Source organism: Salmo salar, chromosome ssa05, assembly GCF_905237065.1.
Source record: "Salmo salar chromosome ssa05, Ssal_v3.1, whole genome shotgun sequence".
NCBI lineage: Eukaryota > Metazoa > Chordata > Actinopteri > Salmoniformes > Salmonidae > Salmo > Salmo salar.
The window spans coordinates 48888810-48908321 of record NC_059446.1 but is presented as its reverse complement, the minus strand read 5'-3'; the positions used below and the strand labels follow the sequence as shown (position 1 = coordinate 48908321).

The 19512-nt window shown below is 44.9% G+C and overlaps 1 long non-coding RNA gene across 2 annotated transcripts in view; it reads right to left on the bottom strand.

Annotated features, from left to right (window-relative positions):
* The window catches only part of LOC106605042 (uncharacterized), a 29435-nt gene extending 24984 nt beyond the window's left edge, over positions 1-4451 (bottom strand). Inside the window, exons 1-4 of one of the 2 annotated variants that reach the window (XR_006769898.1) lie at positions 4121-4451; positions 3211-3290; positions 1500-2962; positions 1150-1292 (exon numbers count right to left, since the gene is read on the bottom strand). This is a non-coding gene — a long non-coding RNA (uncharacterized lncRNA). Of the gene's footprint in view, positions 1-1149; positions 1293-1499; positions 3291-4120 lie in introns of both variants that reach the window. The other variant, XR_001328780.2, reaches the window with a different exon arrangement.
* Between the last annotated feature and the right edge of the window lie 15061 nt (positions 4452-19512).

The window sequence follows — 19512 nt, the reverse complement described above, 5'->3', positions numbered from 1 at the left end:
CCACAAGTTGAGGACCAATGAAACCATATTCCCTCCCTCTTGCAAAGATTCTGTCATCATCCAATTCCCTTGAGGAAGACGACCGAATAAATATTTAGTTAATTCAACGTTTTTTGGTGTGTGCTAGAATATATCACATTACACATTTAGCAATGACAGAATGCATTTTAAACTTCACACACAGTAAAACTTTTGTATGGTTTAATAAAATGATGTTATCGATAGCAGTGGGGAAAAGGGTGCTTGTTTGTTGTGCATTGATAAGCACACCAAAATAGGCATTAACGACAAATAATAAAATAAAGACTGCACTTTTAAAAGCCTATTTCACAACATAGCCTGCTGAATTTGCACGATAACTTTTCTTTCATTTAGATTTGGGCACAAAGGTAAATGTGGCACTGACTCACAAATGGATTGATGTCGCAGCATTGTCTCAATGAAGAGTTGAGTATTCCACTAGCCATGTGCAACGATCACACGCAGCTACAAGCCTGCTACAGTTAGCGGCAGGCGGACAAGCAATATCCACCGTCGTTGTACGGATGAAGCCTGAGCTGAAATGTGACGCTAACTGAAGCCAGTTAGCGTTAGAAAACCCTGAGTAAATCTAGCTTTCTTCGTAGGAAACACCTCTGACCATCAATGTGGTGACTGACTGAATGCCGCAGGGGAGTAGACTGGTAGTGGCAATAGTCACAGACAGTGGTATGTGTTACAGGGTAATATTACACTGTTTAGTCTATATCCATGGAGCTGAGCAGGGCATGCAGACATTTTTCTTTCCTGGCCTTCGACTTTGTCACACTCCTGAACTGAGTGCACATCAACACCTCTCTTCCTTCCCTCGTTCACTCTTTTTCTCTGCCGCTTCAGCCGCGGTGCTACGCTTCACCTCCAATTAACACTTGCGATTGTGTGTGTATATGTGTGTGTGCATCCACACATATCCGCCAGCCCAGGTCAACCGTGAGGCCGCTAAAAATATCACAGCAGTTAACAGGCTGCTAACAGGAGCTAAAGAGCAGGGCTGCACTCACTCTCACACAGTGTCGAATAGATATACACGCACACAGAGAGACTTACTAGGGGTAGTGTATTTCCCAAACTGGCTCCAATTAGAGTGACAGCCATGACGGCAGGGCTCACCTAAAAAGGCGGGCTTGCCCGTGTGAGTGACAGCCCCAACGGCAATGCTGTAGACACTGTTGACATAGCCGTCTGCTCCACAGTGGTCGTTCACCAACCCACCATTACCAGACGCCCACACAAAGATACTGCCTACCTCGCCCCTGTATTAAGGTGAAAGAGAGAGGAGAGTTGGTGGAAGGATCAAATATAATAGAATGGAATAGAATTACATTGAATAGAGAAAAGCGAGTATGCATGCTTGCATGAGTTTGAGTGTGTGGACGTGCATGTGTATGTGCATGTACAGTATGGGTGTGTGTATACTTGCGTGCTTGCATGTACTTTGCCTGTGTGTGTGTTAACCTTACCTTGCCCAGCCTCAGTGCTTTCTGTGTGAGTGTCCCCGGCCCGGCCATTTCCTGTCCGTCGTCCCGCGGGCCCCAGCAGCACACATACACATCAATGAAGTCGTTGTTGAAGGTCAGAGATGTGGCCTCCACGGAGTCCGTCACCGTGCTGTCCAGAAGATCGATACCTGGCCATGTCAAAGGTCAGAGGTCACGGGGCAGAGGGAAGAGGTCAGGGGTAACAGTTCATTCCAAAGATTATTTATTACTGCTCATTAATTATGATGCCAATCTAGCTCGGTGAATTGGTTTGAACAGCTGTTGGCTTTTAGCATTATAGAGTGACACTAGAATCAAAACAGTGATTTTCAGAGGATATTCTTATTCAAATGTCCCAATACATTTTCTTGTTGATGCATACTTACGCTCTGGACTGTACGGCTGTATTGTATTAGTCATCCTCACTAAAAAACGAACTACAACACCTCAAACCCAAAATGAGATGTTAAATTAGGTCTATATGGCTCAATAACACACACACTAATTAGATTGATTTCTCTCATCACCACTTGTGTAAACTCTAATTCACAAATACAGCTGAACATCAACACCTAAACTGGCTGCAATAGACGTATTGATTACTGGGCTTTATGGAAGAAATGCACTGCAAATGCATTGTTCTGTTGTGGATACGCCCGTGGTCCCTTTGTCATCATTATCAAGCCTCAGCGCTATGATTCACTTTAACTAGTCTGCCTCCCAAAAACCACCCTATTCCCTATTTTATTTTGTGCACTGCTTTTGACCACGGCCCATCAAAAGTAGTACGCTATACAGGAAATAGGGTGCAATTTGGGACTCATACATTATCTCTCCAGCTGATGTCACAACCAAATCACTGGCATTGCATTACCCTGTTGTCGTTGCCTTTTATTGAGCCATTTCACTACATTTGATGTGCGATTGTCCTCATAGTATGTTATCGCTGCACTGCTACATATCATATAGTTTGTCTGGTAATATAAACACCGCTCTTCTCTTCTTCATGAACGTACTGTTACTGTATTGTTCATTGTCACCTCGCCTAGAGTCTCCTATACAGTCTGATTGAATCATATTCTTTATGTTGTTATTAAGGCATGGCTTATATTATATATTTCATTTGCCATAATATTATTTTAGATTTTCAAATGGTATACTGTAATAGACAATATCATGTCTCATAGACAATGTACATTTATCATAGTACAGTGCAATCCTATTATACGTACATATTGTAGTAGTACAACTAGTACAATCATTCAACAAGATGCATATTTGAATCATCCAACACTTCTACCGGTATTTTATTTTGATAGATTACATTGGCATGGACATGGGCAGTGTTGTACTCCCCACCGATCCTGGAGTTGAAAGCGATGCCCACGTCACAATAAGAGTTGTTGGCCTCCATGGCCACTTCCCCTGTACACCCGGTGCCATGACTGGGACAGATGAGAACATTATGTCATACACACACAAACACGTACACACATAAACACGCACGCACTCTCTCACACACACAAAAACGACTGTATCTCTACACAAATTTAGACAAATAACCCATTCCAAAAATGAGGAAACAAAACTAAAAAGGAAAGATGACTGCAAATAGTGAGAGATGACAGAGGAACATGAAGAATGAGAGGGGGTGAAAGAGTGAGATGAATGTAGAGATTAAGAAGTGTGTTACCCGTTCTCCTCGTCTCTGAGTGGTGTGGGATCATGGGAAAGGCCGTGTGAGCCACGCAGGTCAAAACTGCCAAAGGCCTCCTGAGAGACACACCATAGTGTAATGTCATGGAACAACATGGAGAGCATGTAGCCTGATCCCAGATCTGTTTTTGCTGTATAGCCAACTCTTATGGTTTTTAGGAGTTGGCTATACAGCTCAAAACAGATCTGGCATCAGAATAGGGAGGATGAGGAAATGACACAGGAAATAATAAAATGGCATTTCTGGAAGTATATTGATGTGTCATGATAATCTTCTATGTATTGTCATGCTTTCTCATTCTATACGAGGACAAGATGTTCACCGTTCGGTGAGGAGATGACAGGCTACACCGCAGAAGAGTGATATGTGTGTCTATCGAGTCAAATATGATCAAGGAGGTGCACTCAAGGAGACAGGAGTCAGAGTACAACCCCATGTAACCCTGCTTCAATCTCTCTCAGGCTGTACATGAGTGCCAAACTACATGTTGGCCTGTTGGCTTTGATCTGAACTGTGGCTCTTGGATTCTAAATGATAGAAAGCAGTAGTAGCCAGTCAATTGTCTGGCAGTCAGTCACCTACAGTGCCACTACCGTTGGTGAGTTGGTTTAGGGTGAATTTGCCATTTTCCCCACTAATTGTTAAAGGTTGGGATTCGAGGAGGGGAATCTGATCCTAGATCTGTATCTAGGTTGAAACTTCACCTGAAGCAGTTAGCATTCGCTTCACTATAGCTTCATCGATTTGACATGGGTGTTTATCTATCTACTGTATAGCATTATCTACTGTATATACAGTAAATGTTGAATTCATTAATTGTGTAATGGCCCATTAGGACAGATGACATAGATGGTCACTTCAAAATAAATCGATCAAGTTTACTCACAAAGTTTCTCTTCAGATGCATGTTTGTATGATCCACACCTAAAGAGCAGGCAGGAAATGAAATATCAGTGTTTGTACATAAAAGCTACAAATGAGGATTTAGGAACTAAAAGGATGCATGATTTAACACGTGATGAGTCTGGATGTTCCTCTATTCTCCCTTCTTTGAACCTGAAGGGAGTTTAAAAAATGTAAGCGGTTGGCCTGGGAGAGAGAAGAAAAGACAAGGACAGGAAAAAGAGAAGGAGAATGCAGAGGACAGAGGATGGATAACGCCTTGCCCTCTGTTTCTCACTCTCATTTTATCCCTTCTACCTGTATCCCTCCTTCCACCCTATTCTCCCTTTCAACTTTAGCTCTGAACCAGCTCCTATGGAAATACAAATATGGGTTCTCTCCCTAGCCCCCCTCCCTCTCTCTCTCTCTCTCTCTCTCATGCTCTCTCTCTGTCTTCGCTAGATCTCTACTTCGATCTCTCCATCTCTCCTGCCCCCCCCCTCTCTCCCCTTTTCTTTCTCCTGTGGAACGGGCTCTCTACTAGGTCTTTTTTCTGCTCTCTCACCCCATCGCTCCCTCTTTTCCTCTTCCCTCCATCTCCTCTCCTTCTCTCTCCTCCTGTGGCTGAGCCCCTGAGGACTCTAGCTACACTTTCTCCATCTGTCTCTCTCTCTCCCTCCCTCCTCCCCTCTTTCTCTTCTCTCCTCCTGTTGCAGGGCCCCTGTGGACTCTCTCTCACAGACAGGCGAATGGAGGCCCCAGGAGGGCTCGGCCCGCTCTGCCACACACACACACGCACAAACACGCTCACATACACAGGACCCGCCAGCCCTTTGTCCCACGCAGGCTGTGCCGCCAGGTTGCCATGACTACCCGCCGTTGGCCGAGGTGGCCTGATTGTGTTCATCTGTGGCGGGTTAGAGCCCGGGTGAGTACAAGCACGCCACGCCTGGCCCGCTCTGCACAACCTCCATCTCACTACTCTCTCTCTCTCTCTCTCTCTCTCTCTCTCTCTCTCTCTCTCTCTCTCTCTCTCTCTCTCGTCTGTGTGTGTAAATCTTAGCCTCCCACTAAATATCTATATTTCCTCTCTGTCCTCCTGCTGCAGTCTCCTTTTCTTTCTCCTCGCCCCCTTGTCTTTTCTTCCTTTCTCCATTCTGTCCTTCTTTTATTTCCTCTCCTAGCACAACAGCCAGCTTAATAGATCATGTAGCCCAAAAAGAAATCAACCCATTATCATTTACATATATTAACGGTGAACTCAAAACCTATAACACATCTACCTGTAGCAGAGAGAATCCATTCCTGTGAGCATTACCTGTATAAAGTCTGGGCCTATCTGGGTCAGTTCTTTGAGGTGTAGTGAATTACCACCAGGCTGCAGGTGGTAAAGGAGCTCGCCTTATTAACAAAGTTCAGTGAGCAGCGTTTCTGTGTGTGGGTATTGTGTCTGTGTGCGCGAGTGCATGAATGTGCGTCCGCATTCGTGAAATGCTTGTGTGTGAGCTGTGATTCGGTGTGCGTGTGTGTGACTGTGTGTGTGAGTACGGGTGTGAGCGTGTGTGCGTGAGCAGCGTTTCTCTGTGTGCATGTGTGCGTTCATGCGTCCAAGTGTGTGTGTGTCTGAGCCATCTTCACACTACTCACGTCACCGCTAAAAAGGTGACACACACCGCTCACTGCTGCAGGGATGTCATCAGGCATTAGCGTCAAGCCACCAAAGGAGGGGACACGGAAGGGCACAGAGGACAAACCCACAGCCTTGTCCCGACTGAGGAGGCTCCCGTGGGCGGCCGGTGACAACAGTAACGATGATGGGATGTGGTGTGGTGGTAATCATCCTGATAATAGCCATGTCTAACAGGGCAGCCCTCTGCCAGCCTAATGAAGATCTCAGCAGCCACAGTGGAAATGATCCGTCCAACACTGGCTGTAATGGGAGTGATGTGGATTGTGTGTGTCTGTGTGTTTTAGGATATTGGGTGTGTGGGGGGGGGGGAATTGTGGGGAGGGGCGGCTGTGTGTGTGTGTGTGTGTGTGTGTGTGTGTGTGTGTGTGTGTGTGTGTGTGTGTGTGTGTGTGTGTGTGTGTGTGTGTGTGTGTGTGTGTGTGTGTGTGTGTGTGTGTTTGTGTGTGTGCAGTATCTAACGCTCCCTGTCACGAAGAGATATTGTAACATCCTAAAATGGAGTTGTAGAAAAGGTTGGTCCAAGTGCAAACGCACCATGCTTGTCTTGTGCACATACCACACACTCAAACACCCACATGTTTTGCGTGCATATTTTGCGTGCATATTCAAGTGCATCAAGGTATACAGAGTCAGAGAGCAGACAGTCATGTCTCAGCTCGATGGAACACTGTAGGTGGTAAAGCAAATGTAAAAACATATGATGAATACAAATGCCTTGAACCTGAGTGACCCAGTCTGAAGTGTGCGCGCGCCTTTGTGTGCCTGCGTACGTGTGTGTGCATATGTGCATGTGTGTTTGTGTAGGTTTATGTGTGTGTGTGTGTGTGTGTGTGTGTGTGTGTGTGTGTGTGTGTGTGTGTGTGTGTGTGTGTGTGTGTGTGTGTGTGTGTGTGTGTGTGTGTGTGCAGCGGCAATACACTTGTCTCTTTGTGCCCTGTATTCATTGTGGACCTCAGGGTCGGACACACACAAATCACACATATAGACGCGGCAGAGGCCATTTTGTGGCAACAGTGAGCCGCATGCAGCAGTGGCAATGAATACACATCACTTCAGAGGAGACCAAACACACCTGGGTCTCACTTCCTGCTCTCAAATTTGCCTGATTTTCTAAAGGATTCACAGTAAATAGGGCTAGCTAACCACTTCCTTTCTTACAAACATAACATGGCCATATTGCATTGGCGGATTGCGACGTTTGTTGTATGTGTATTAGGTGGAGGATGTAGACATCTGTAAACCGACGACTATGGCACTGAGGAGACATGGAAATGAAATTGTATTGAATTGAAAATGATCCATATCCAACACCCCTAGCTATTTCTGTCTATCTACCCACTTACCTGTATTTAACAAAGTAGGTTACTATGTATATTTTACAATACAGACCTGGCAACTGAAGAGTGTCGACTTCGTCTGTGTCTAGTTCACACAGTTTATCATTCTCAGTGTCTAAAGCTGGCTGTGTCTCACATTGTCATATAATCCCACACTAATCCTGCTCTCGCCACACGTCTCCGAGAGAGTGTGTGTGTTAATGCAAGTGCGTGTGTGTGCGGGTGAGGTGTGACGTTGTGGCGCGGGTGAAGTTGGTGTTATCGTGGCGGCAGCGGTGGCGAGGGTGAGACTTCCTGCCCCCACACCTCCCTCTAATTAATCAGCGACGTCGTTAAGAGCGCCCGGGTGGACATGGAGACCTGCCCATAATTAGGGAGCTTTGTTCAGCGCTGGCTGTGAGGGACTGTGGAGGGGCTGCAAAGGGGCGGGAGAGCAGAGGGTGGCACAGTGTGTGTGTGTGTGTGTGTGTGTGTGTGTGTGTGTGTGTGTGTGTGTGTGTGTGTGTGTGTGTGTGTGTGTGTGTGGGGGGGGGGAGGGAGGGAGGGAGGGAGGGAGGGAGGGAGGGAGGGAGAGGGAGGGAGGAGGGAGGGAGGGAGGAAGAGCGTGGTGTGTGTGTACGAGTGAGGGTGAGTTGTAAAGTGGGACATTAGTATTCAGGAGGCTCAGAGCGCCCCTACCGTTTCCCTGCCTGCCTTCCCACAGACCCTCTCTCTCCCTGGACGCTGGAGGAGGCTGAGTGGGGTGGGCTAAAGTGGCGGTGGGGAGGGATCGGCAGTAGCTGATATCAACTATCCACAGCTTTATGTTTTCAACTAAGTGTCTGTCTTGGCAGCATCATTTGTCCTTCCAAAATCCATATTTCAATGGCTTATAGTCATATAATGACATAACTTGCATAGCTGACCCTTTTTATCTATGGCCAACAGTGACAGAGACACACCCATAGAAGTCGATCTCATCTGTTTGTGTTTTCATCTCAGCCAATCAGAGAGAGAGAGAGAGAGAGAGCGGGTTACAATAAACTCCCACTCTGTCTCTCCTCCATGACTGTATTTCTCTCTGTTTATCTCCCTACCTATCTCTTTCTATCCCTTCCTCCCTTTTTCTCCCCCCACTCCCTCTCATCCCTGGTTCTGTGTCTCTCCTCCATGACTGTATTTCTCTCTGTTTCTCTCCCTACCTATCTCTTTCTATCCCTTCCTCCCTTTTCCTCCCCCCACTCCCTCTCATCCCTGGTTCTGTGTCTCTTCTCCCTGGTTGTTTCTCTCTCTCCTCCCTATATCTTTCCCTTTCTCTCCTCCTCTCCCTGTATTTCTGCTCTGCTCTCTTGGTGTCTGATCACAGTGGATGAGTGATTATGTTATTAAGGCTAATGTCATGTTCTGGGACATTACAGTAATAACAACAACAGTGGTGAGACGCAACAAAACACACACTGCATCACACATATCACACCACCTCCCATCTTGGCTGGGTGTTTCTTTCAAAACAACCCCTTACTAAAGCGGCACTGTGATATCCTCACCCAAACCACTGACCCCCAGAGCAATTAAAGAATACCCCGCTGGGCACAGACATCAGTTCAAATTCGACTTCTGATTGACATTTGATTAAGTTGTCTAATGTGGATTCAGTGTGAAATCAACCCAACTTGGAGCCATGTCACTGGACTTTGGTTAAAAGTTGGCTGGGAAATAAGACTTAACTCACAAAATGTGAGTATGTTGATTGCTTTTTGCAAATCTAATAATTTTTCCAATTGAATACAACATTGTCACATGGAAATCTTTTGATAGCTTGTGCTGAAATGACACGAATACAATGACATGAAAACAATAATGAATTGATTCAGACAGTTTATACCCAGAAGGATACCACTTCAAAACTCAGCACCTCTACAATCAACTGATCCACTCATAATCTCATTACACTCCCATCAACACACCAAGTATTTCCACCCAGCAGCAATATGGACAGCTGTCTACAGTACATCTATATCTCCCCCACTGTACAGTATAACCTACAGATCATCCCTGACTTCCATACTGAACACTGTAGCTCCCCGCTACTCAGGTCGCCGCTGCCTCTACCGCCGCAGCTTCACTCTCATTCAGCTAATTGTATTCATGGCGAACCGTGTTGACAAATTCATTTTGAAATCCATTAGTCTCGTGACGTTGTTTAAACGATGCGCCCATTACTGTCCATTGCTGTAACACCCCTGATTCACATTCTAATACCCTTCTGATAAATCCGTTTATCTGCGACACATTCCACTTGCCGTTAAGAGAGGAAATTAGGGAATTATTAACTGTGGTGTTCTGTCTCGTGTGTGTGTGTGTGTGTGTGTGTGTGTGTGTGTGTGTGTGTGTGTGTGTGTGTGTGTGTGTGTGTGTGTGTGAGAGTGTGTGTGTGAGTGTGAGTGTGTGAGAGTGTGTGTGTGTGTGTGTGAGAGAGAGAGAGAGAGAGAGAATACAGAAGAGGCAGACTAAGTGACTATAGAGCAGGTAGCAGGTAGGAGAAAGAAAATAAAGAAGGGATAGAGAGTTGAATAAGGAGGAGAGAGAGGACAGAGAGTGAGGAGGGAGGGAAGAGGAGCATAACAGATGAAGTGGCATAAAATAAACCTCTTCTCCAAACTGCTCCGCTTCATCCTCCCCTTCCACCTTCTGCTCATCCTTCCTCTCCTCTTCCTCATCCAGCCTCTCCTCTTCCTCATCCTGCCTCTCCTCTTCATCATCCTGCCTCTCCTCTTCCTCTTCCTCATCCTTCCTCTCCTCATCCTGCCTTTTCACTTCCTCATCCTGCCCCTTCTCTTCCTCCTCTCCATGCTCCAAGTACAGTACACTGCCTGCTGGTGTGTATGGGGGTGGTGGTGTGGTGTCAGAGTGTAGCCACATAGCTATGATTAGCTGCTTGTTTATGTTTCCCATCATAACTACAGGGCTTCAAGGGCACTAGCACTGGACGCTCTGCTCCTAGAGAACATCTAATGGACACGTCCTGGTGTGCACCTCTGGTGTGTGTGTTTGTGTGCGCGAGTGTGTGTGTAGGGGGTGTAATCATGCCTCGCTATGGCGCGGGCTCTTAATTAAGAGCTGGGGGGGGGGAGCAGCTGGCAGGAGGTGTGAGGGCCAGGGAACATCTGCAGGAGGCCAGTACACCACACACATGTACCACACACACACATCCACACACAAACACACACAAACACATACACAGCCACTTGGCAACTCCCACCCAAGGGTACACACACGCACACCGCACATCCCCCGCTACCATACCAGGGCACTGTCACCATGGCAACTCAGAACCAGCCATGTCACCCATCACTGAGAGAGGGGTGACAGAGAGAGAGGGGGGAGAGAGTGAGAGAGAGAGCGAGAGAGAGAGAGAAGGAGAGGGGAGGCACTAAATGCTCTCCATATCACTAAACATCAGTATGCTTCTTTCAAAGCAAAAGACAGAAAGAGAGAGTGCAGAGGTAGAAAAGAAGGGTGCTGGAATTGCTGAGACATGAATTACTGGATCTAAGGAGGTTATGGGTTCAAAGGCCTTCAGATACATCCAGTACAGATCCCTCTGAAGTCAGGGTCTTATGTCTTAAATAAATCAAGAGGTACTGCTTCATCCACACCCATTGATTTCCATGATACAGTCCAACATAATATGACACGGGTAAAGGGTTGAAGTTACAGTACACACACACACAAACCGTCTGAAAAAGGACATGGATAATATTCATCTAGGTGTTTTTTTATGCATCGACAAGACCAAACGGCAGCTTCGGGTAAGGTTAAGGGGGAGGTGTGAGTCTCTTTGTTGACAACTGCTGGTAAGCAATCTCTAAGTCTTGAGGTGTTGCTTGTCTGAGTTAGATACCTCATGATGAGCTGCAGACCATACCAAGCTATATTTTTTTTCGCAGCTGTCTATTTACCACCACAAACCGATGCTGACACTGAAACTGCACTCAACGAGCTGCATAGGGCCATAAGCAAACAAGAAAATGCACATCCAGAGGCGGCGCTCCTAGCCGCCGGTGATTTTAATGCAAGGAAACTGAAATCTGTTTTTTTCCCTCATTTATACCAGCAGGTCACCTGTGCAACTAGAGGAGACAAAAGTCTAGATCACCTTTACTCCACACACAGAAACGCATACAAAGCTCTTCCTCGCCCATTGAGGAGTTTACCACATCAGTCACCGGCTTCATTAATAAGTGCATTGACGATGTTGTCCCCACACGTTCATATCCCAACCAGAAGCTATGGATTACAGGCAACATCTGCACTGAGCTAAAGGTTAGAGCTGCCGCTTTCAAGGAACTGGACACTAATCCGGACTAATCTCCCTGACCCAGTCTGTAATACCTACATGTTTCAAGCAGACCACCATAGTCCCTGTGCCCAAGAACACCAAGGTAACCTGTCGAAATGACTATCGCCCCATAGCACTCACATCTGTAGCCATGAAGTGCTTTGAAAGGCTGGTCATGGCACACATCAACACTGTCATCCCAGACACCCTGGACCCACTCCAATTTGCATACCACACAAACAGATACACAGAAGACGCAATCTCTATTGCAATCCACACTGCCCTCTCCCAACTGGACAAGAGGACCACCTATGTGAGAATGCTGTTCTTTGACTATAGCTCAGCATTCAACACCATAGTGCCTTCCAAGCTCATCACTTAGCTCAGGACCCCGGGACTGAACACCTCCCTCTGCACCCGGATCCTGGACTTCCTGACATGCCTACCCCAGGTGGTGAGGGTAGGCAACAACACATTTACCATGCTGACCCTCAACACGGAGGCCCTTCAGGAGTGCGTGCTTAGTCGCCTCTTGTACTACCTGTTCACCCATGACTGCGTGGCCACGAAAAGACTCCAACACCATGGTTAAGTTTTCTGACAACGCCACGGTGGTTGGGCTGAGACAGCCTATAGGGAGGAGGTCAGTGACCTGGCAGTGTGGTGCCAGGAACCCAACCTCTCACTCAACTTCAGCAAGAGAAAGGAGCTGATCGTGGACTACGGGAAACGGAGTGCCGAGTAACCCCCCCATCCACATAGACGGGGCTGTAGTGGAGTGGGTCGAGAGGTTCAAGTTCCTCGGTGTCCACATCACTAAAGAATTATCATGGTCCACACACAAACACAGTCGTGTCATTGGCCCTCAGATCTTCATAAAGTTCTACAGTTTTACCATTTAGAACATCTTGACTGGCTGCATCACCGCTTGGTTTGGCAACAGCTTGGCATACAACCGCAAGGTGCTACGACTTACTGTTGAAGTAAAAGCCCCTCTATAATAAATCCAAAACAACATTTGCGATGTGGCAGTTGAGGTGTTTTTAGGATTTCCACACGTGGAGAACGTTTGTTAGCAGGGTTCCCCCCAAATACGGGCCTTTTAAAAATGCATTTCATGCAATTCCACATCATTTACATGACAGAAGACATTAGTTGAATCTTTTTTAATACCACACACGAAATGAGTGGCTACTCTGACACTGACCAACTGAGATCAATCTGGTGGCACAGTGGTCTAAGGCACTGCATCTCAGTGCAAGAGGTGTCAATACAGTCCCTGGTTTGAATCCAGGTATCACATCTGGCCATGATTGGGAGTTCCATAGGGCAGTGCACAATTGGCCCAGCGCCGTCTGGGTTTGGCCGGAGTAGGCCGTCATTGTAAATAAGAATTTGTTCTTAATGTACTTGCCTAGTTAAATAAAGGTTAAATAAAACATTTAAATAAATTAACAATAGCCCAGGCCAATGAAGTGGCAAACAGATACAATATTAGAAGGCAATGCAGTATATAAACTGACCAAAAATATAATCGCCACATATAAAGTGTTGGACCCGTGTTTCATGAGCTGAAATAAAAGATCTCTGAAATGTTCCATATGCACTAAAACCTTATTTCTCTAAAATGTTGTGCAAAAATGTGTTTACATCTCTGTTAGTGAGCATTTCTCCTTTGCGAAGATCATACATCCACCTGACAGGTGTGGCATATCAAGACGCTGATTAAACAGCATATCATTACACAGGAGCACCTTGTGCTATGGACAATAAAAGGCCACTCTAAAATGGGCAGTTTTGTCACGCAACACAATGCCACAGATGTCTCAAGTTTGAGGGAGAGTGCAAGTGGTATGCTGATTGCAGGAATGTCCACCAGAGCTGTTGCCAGAGAATTGAATGTCAATTTCTCTACCATAAGCTGCCTCCAATGTCGTTTTCGAAATTTCGGTGGAGGTATGGTATCATCTACGGACAACAAACACAATTGCATCTTATCGATGGCAATTTGAATGCACAGAGATACCGTGATGAGATACCGTCATAACCTCAGGTTTCAGCATGATAATGCACAACCCTATGTTCCACAGATCTGTACACAATTCCTGGAAGCTGAAAATGTCCCAGTTCTTCCATGGCCTGCATACTCACCAGACATGTCACCCATTGAGCATCCAGCAACTTCACACAGCCATTGAATAGGAGTGGGACAACATTCCACAGGCCACAATCAACAGCCTTATCAACTCGAAGGAGATGTGTAGCGCTGCATACGTTGCATGAGGCAAATGGTGGTGCCACCAGATACTGACTGGTTTTCTGATCCAAGTCCTTACTTTCTTTTAAGGTATCTGTGACCAACAGATGCATATCTGTATTCCCAGTCATATGAAATCCATAGATTAGGGCCTAATGAATTCATTTCAAGTGACTGATTTCATTATATGAACTTTAACTCGGTAAAATCTTTGAAATTGTTGCATGTTGCGATTATATATTTGTTCAGCGTAGTTAGCTGAATATGCAGGGCCTACATACAGCTAAACACTGCTGCCCCACTGATGTGCTTGCCTGTATCAACCCGGTGACAGGACTGGCTAATCTGAGAGCTATTCCCCAAATTTCACACCATCAAACATCGACAACACCAAACATATATCTCTGCTGTTTACTTCTTTCATTCACCTCTACATCATCAACGCTTTCAAAGTGCAAGGACGTGTCCTAATCCGTATCACCAAAAGTATGTGGACACCTGCTCATCGAACATCTCATTCCAAAATCATGGGCATTAATATGGAGTTGGCCCCCTTTGCTGCTATAACAGCCTCCACTCTTCTGGGAAGGCTTTCCACTAGATGTTGGAACATTACTGCGGGGACTTGCTTCCATTCAGCCAGAAGAGCATTAGTGAGGTCAGGCACTGATGCTGGGCGATTAGGCCTGGCTCGCAGTTGGCATTCCAATTCATCCCAAAGGTGTTCGATGGACTCTGTGCAGGCCAGTCAAGTTCTTCCTCACCAATCTCGACTAGGGCTGTGGCGGTCACAACATTTTGTCAGCCGGTGATTGTCAAGCATATAACTGTCGGTCTCACGGTAACTGACCGTTAATTAACATAAACACATCTCCTGGCTTCCACACATGCAGACCTTTGGAACATCTACATTTTAAAAAGTCTAATAAATCCATGTAATATAGCCTACACCTTCACAATAAATCCATTATTTATTTAAGACAGGTCTAAAGAAGCATGATATGAAGAAAATGTAGTTATTTCAGAAGAAAAGTATAGCATACTCTGAGTTGTCCTTATGTTAGGTCCTGATGTGGCTATGCCAAATGGCTGTGGGCTACACTAGTTCATTTAGCAAAATTTGCTTAGAATTACGTGGCATTATTTTATATTATTTTATAGTATGAAGAATACAATTGAACGATTTGAGGGAGTGTGCACATGCGGCTATTCTGTGTTGAGCGGTTAACAAAGAAATAGGTAGTCCTATATGCTTCATTTAGAGTTATTAATGTAATTTTAGTTCTTCTACAAACGTTGGGCTATATGTTTTGATTTGAAATGCATTGTAAGGCTGCATGATGAAACTAATGATGATTTGGAAAAAAGTCAGTTGAAAGCCATGAGCTCTGCTTTGTTTTTTGCGCAGGCTGTGCACACTTCAATAGTCTCTCATTCAAAATTTGACAACATTTCAAGGCGGCATCCCCTTTGTGGCCGTAATGCACCCTAAAAACATCCATGCCTTTTGCGGCCCGGAGTGCTGCGTTGTGCCCTTCTCCTGGGTGCTGCACAATCCGAAGCGCCTCTCACTCACATGGCTCTCCATCACGTGATCGGGTTTTACGCATCCTTATACAATTCCGAAGCTCAAAAGAACTGTCCAAATGTACTTTTCGTCAGCCAACAAGATGAGTAGGCCTAACGAACAGCAAAAGCACTAGCCTATGTAAATCTACTATCCCCCATCTATTCTATTCTGTGCAATAAATAAACATTTCAAACATGGTCTGGGACAGTTGTGGGGTGCAATAGATCCCAAATTAATACAACCACTAACTTAAAAAACAGTTACTTTTTTTGTGGGATACACATAAGGCAATTCTTGGTCTTGTGGTATATTTTGGTTAAACTATCCCCAATTCAATGGAATTGCAACCCTCTGCATGCACAGTGCATTCTTCCATCACGTGTACAGCTGATTCTCAAGATCTTGCACACTAATGAGAAGCTATTGAGCCCACACTACTACACTGTCTGTGCCAAGGACTACATGCTTTCTGGTAAGTTTTGATTACAATACTGGGTGGGGTGAATATATTTTATATGACATACATGATTTTTTTTAAACTAGTAAATAGTAGCCTACAGCAAAGTGTGTTTAAATAATTTCTAACTTGCTCACAGGCAATGTGTATTGGAAGAGATTTCTGAATGTTCTTCGCCCAGCATACACCCCTCCAACCAGACATGCTTTATCTACTCATTTTCTGGATGCAGAGTTCAACAGAGTTCAAGTGAAGGTCAAGCAAATCATATAGAAAGCAGACTGAATTGCAACCAAGGAAATGGTTAGGTATGTGAAGGGTCCTCAAGTTATCACAGCAATCTACCTCACCAAGCAAAGTGAGATGAATAAGAGCACCACATTGAAGCTGCCCAGCAACACCCGTTGGGGTGGTGTTGTCATCATGTTTGACAGTCTCCTGGAAGGGAAGGAGTATCTCCAAGAAATTGCCATATCACAGTATGCCGATAAGGACAGCCCCATCAAGAGGATCCTCCTGGATGGTGTATTTTGGGAGAGAGTGGTAAGCAGCCTGAAACTCCTGAAACCTATAGCAGTAGCCATTGCACAGATTGAGGGAGACAATGTCTGATGTTCAGACTCTGCTTGCAGATGTAAGAGTAGAAATCCGTACTGCCCTGCCCACTTCACTGCTGCTCCAAGCAAAGGAAACTGCAGTTCTGAAATACATCAAAAAGCATGAAGACTTCTGCCTGAAGCCCATACACGCCGCAGCGTACATGTTGGACCCCAAGTATGCTGGCAAGAGTGTCCTGTCTGGTGCAGAGATCAACAAGGCCTATGATGTCATCACTACCGTGTCTCACCACCTTGGCCTGGATGAGGGCAAGATTCTTGGCAGTCTGGCAAAGTACACTTCCAAGCAAGGTCTTTGGGATGGAGATGTAATATGGCAGTCGTGCCAACATATCTCATCAGCCACCTGGTGGAAGGGACTTTGTGGATCTGAGGCTCTTTCCCATGTTACCTCCATCATCCTCCAAATCCCACCAACATCAGCCGCCTCAGAGCGCAACTGGTCCTTGTTTGGGAACACACACACCAAAGCACGCAACAGGCTGACCAATACAAGCGTTGAAAAATTAGTGGCCATCCGGACTAATTTGAGGCTTTTTGAGCCTGACAACGAGCCATCCTCAACAAGGTTGGAAAGTGACAGTGAAGATGAGGCCTCAGAGTCTGATGTTCAAGAGGTGGACATTGTGGAGGTCCAGGGAGAAGACATGGAAGCCTGAGAGGAAGACAACCAAAGCTTTAGTTTCTAGACTATCCTTTTACAGATGTATGTTGAAAATGTTTTTGCGAGATGCGATTGATCATTGGGGATCATTCAATATTCCCCTTCATTTGTTGTTCAGTGAAATCATCCCATGTGAAGAGTCCACTCATTTAATTAAAGTTCAATTCGTAACAAATTGTTTTTTTTTCTATTGGAAGGATTTAATCATTTGCAATTACATCTACTTATGATAAGGTAAAAGGTTAATGTTTCTGTCTCCATATAATATGGTAAATATATCCAATGCAAAAAACATCTACATTTAAATGGTATTAATATTAATTAGCATATATTTCCGTTAATTCCCATAAATTCCTGTAAATTCCCATATATTCCCGTTAATTCCCATGGAAAGTTTCCACCTCTGAATATTCCCCAAAATGTACAATCCTAGTCTCAAGTAACATCATCAGGGTGCGTGAGCATGTGTGTGCATACGAATGCGTATCTATGTACACAGAAATGCTGTAGGACATAAGATTTATATTCATTAATCAATATCAGGGCTACATATGAAATGCAGAGTATTGATCCCCAGCTCCAGTCTAGAGTACGCAGGTTGAACTCTGACCCCATAAAAATATAATATCCTTCCATAAAAACAAATGTGTCCCACTGGACCTGGCATAAATGGCACTATACTGATAGCTAGCCAAATACCAGCTAGTCAAATACATGGCCTCAAATTACTGTTGGGTGTGGCGGCTAGGAGTGAGAATGTGTGTGTTTGTAATGTTCCAAGATGTTGAAACTAGTTTCAAACTAAGATTTGGTATTTAATAATATTTTATATATCTCCCCAAATCTTCTGTTCTCTGTGCATTTACAAACAGTTCTAAATATCTCAGCATGGCATTCTTTAGGGCGCTACCATTCTGTGTATGGTACTTTGTGTGTACGTGGGTTCACTGGATCCCTCATTATAATCACTGTATAATCTCGATAGATAATAATTGAATGTTTTTTTTCGCCTTTAATTTGTTGCTCTATTTATCCAAGACCCTTATTAGTGATATACAGAGTCAGTCAGTTTGAAAAACACAAATAAGAAGCAGATGATTATTAATTTAGGGCACTTACTGGTGATAATAATAACTGTGTGTGTGTGTGTGTGTTTGTGTGTGTATAATAAACATGCTCTGGTTCCAACCAGATTCAGCATTAATGATTGACTCAGATCAACCCCAGCAATGGGATCGAATACTCTGTCTGCTAAATAATGTAGTGGGTGGGGGCCTGTGACATTCCCGCCCAGACCAGAAAGAAATAAAAAGTGGGTGGGTGAGAGAGAGAGAGAGAGATAGAGAGAGAGAGATGGAAACCTTGTGTATTGACACTGTAGCAAGTACTGTATGTTAGCAACCAACACATTTCACTCATGGGGCACAAGGGGCTCTATGTGTGTGTGTGTGTGTGTGTGCATGCATCCTTGTGTGTGTGTGTGTGTGTGTGTGTGTGTGTGTGTGTGTGTGTGTGTGTGTGTGTGTGTGTGTGTGTGTGTGTGTGTGTGTGTGTGTGTGTGTGTGACTACCAATGTGTGGCAGTCATCAATAATGCAGTCCCCTGGTTATATCCTCATCAAAGGCCATGTTCCCAGATGTTCTAGAGTTCCACATAATTAACACACAGCTAAGGAAGAAACAGTAAACATAATAATACAAAAGTTACTCCAGCAAAAAGGAGATATCATAAACTCAGAGCTCCTACAGCAAAGTACTGGTCAACATGATGCATAAGGATTTTCAAACAAATCAAAAATAAATGTACTAAAACCCCTTCCAATTCCAGTACCACACAATGGAGAAGTACGGTCCAGAGAGAGCTTTTGGCCACAGTATTCTTTCCCCAATTTAGAAGAAAAGTCTGTTTTATGAACACCTCTTGGCGCACTTAAAAAGCACTTAACAATAAAAAGGTTACTCACCAACATGACAGTACTGAAAATGATCATTCATTCACTTGGATTTGCTGATCATGTTGAACTGCATGAGTTAAATATAGGTCTACTCAAAAATGAAGGAGGCAAGAATCTATTTTCAGATTCGGTACTATGCAACTTTGTCGACATAGGTTGTGTAAGGCACACACACAGATACACAGATGCACGCACGCGCACACACACACACGGTGGAGCGGCTTTCCTGCCAGGCGGGAGTGATTGCGGTATCCACGTCTCCTTTTTTTGGTCTGGAGGAGCTGCTAATGAACAGCGTGAATGGGAAGAAAGGCTCCGGATCAATCCGCTAATTGCCTTAAAAGCTCTTCATACAATTTCCCCTGTCAACAGAGATAGTGTTCCTGGTTCCTGTGTGTGTGCGTGTGTGTGTGTGTGTGCGTGCGTGAGAGCGAGAAAGCTAATCTGAGAAAGGATAGCTGCTGAGACACGACAGAGCATGAAAAAGGATCACTGTGGTGATACACACACACAAACACATACAGACACA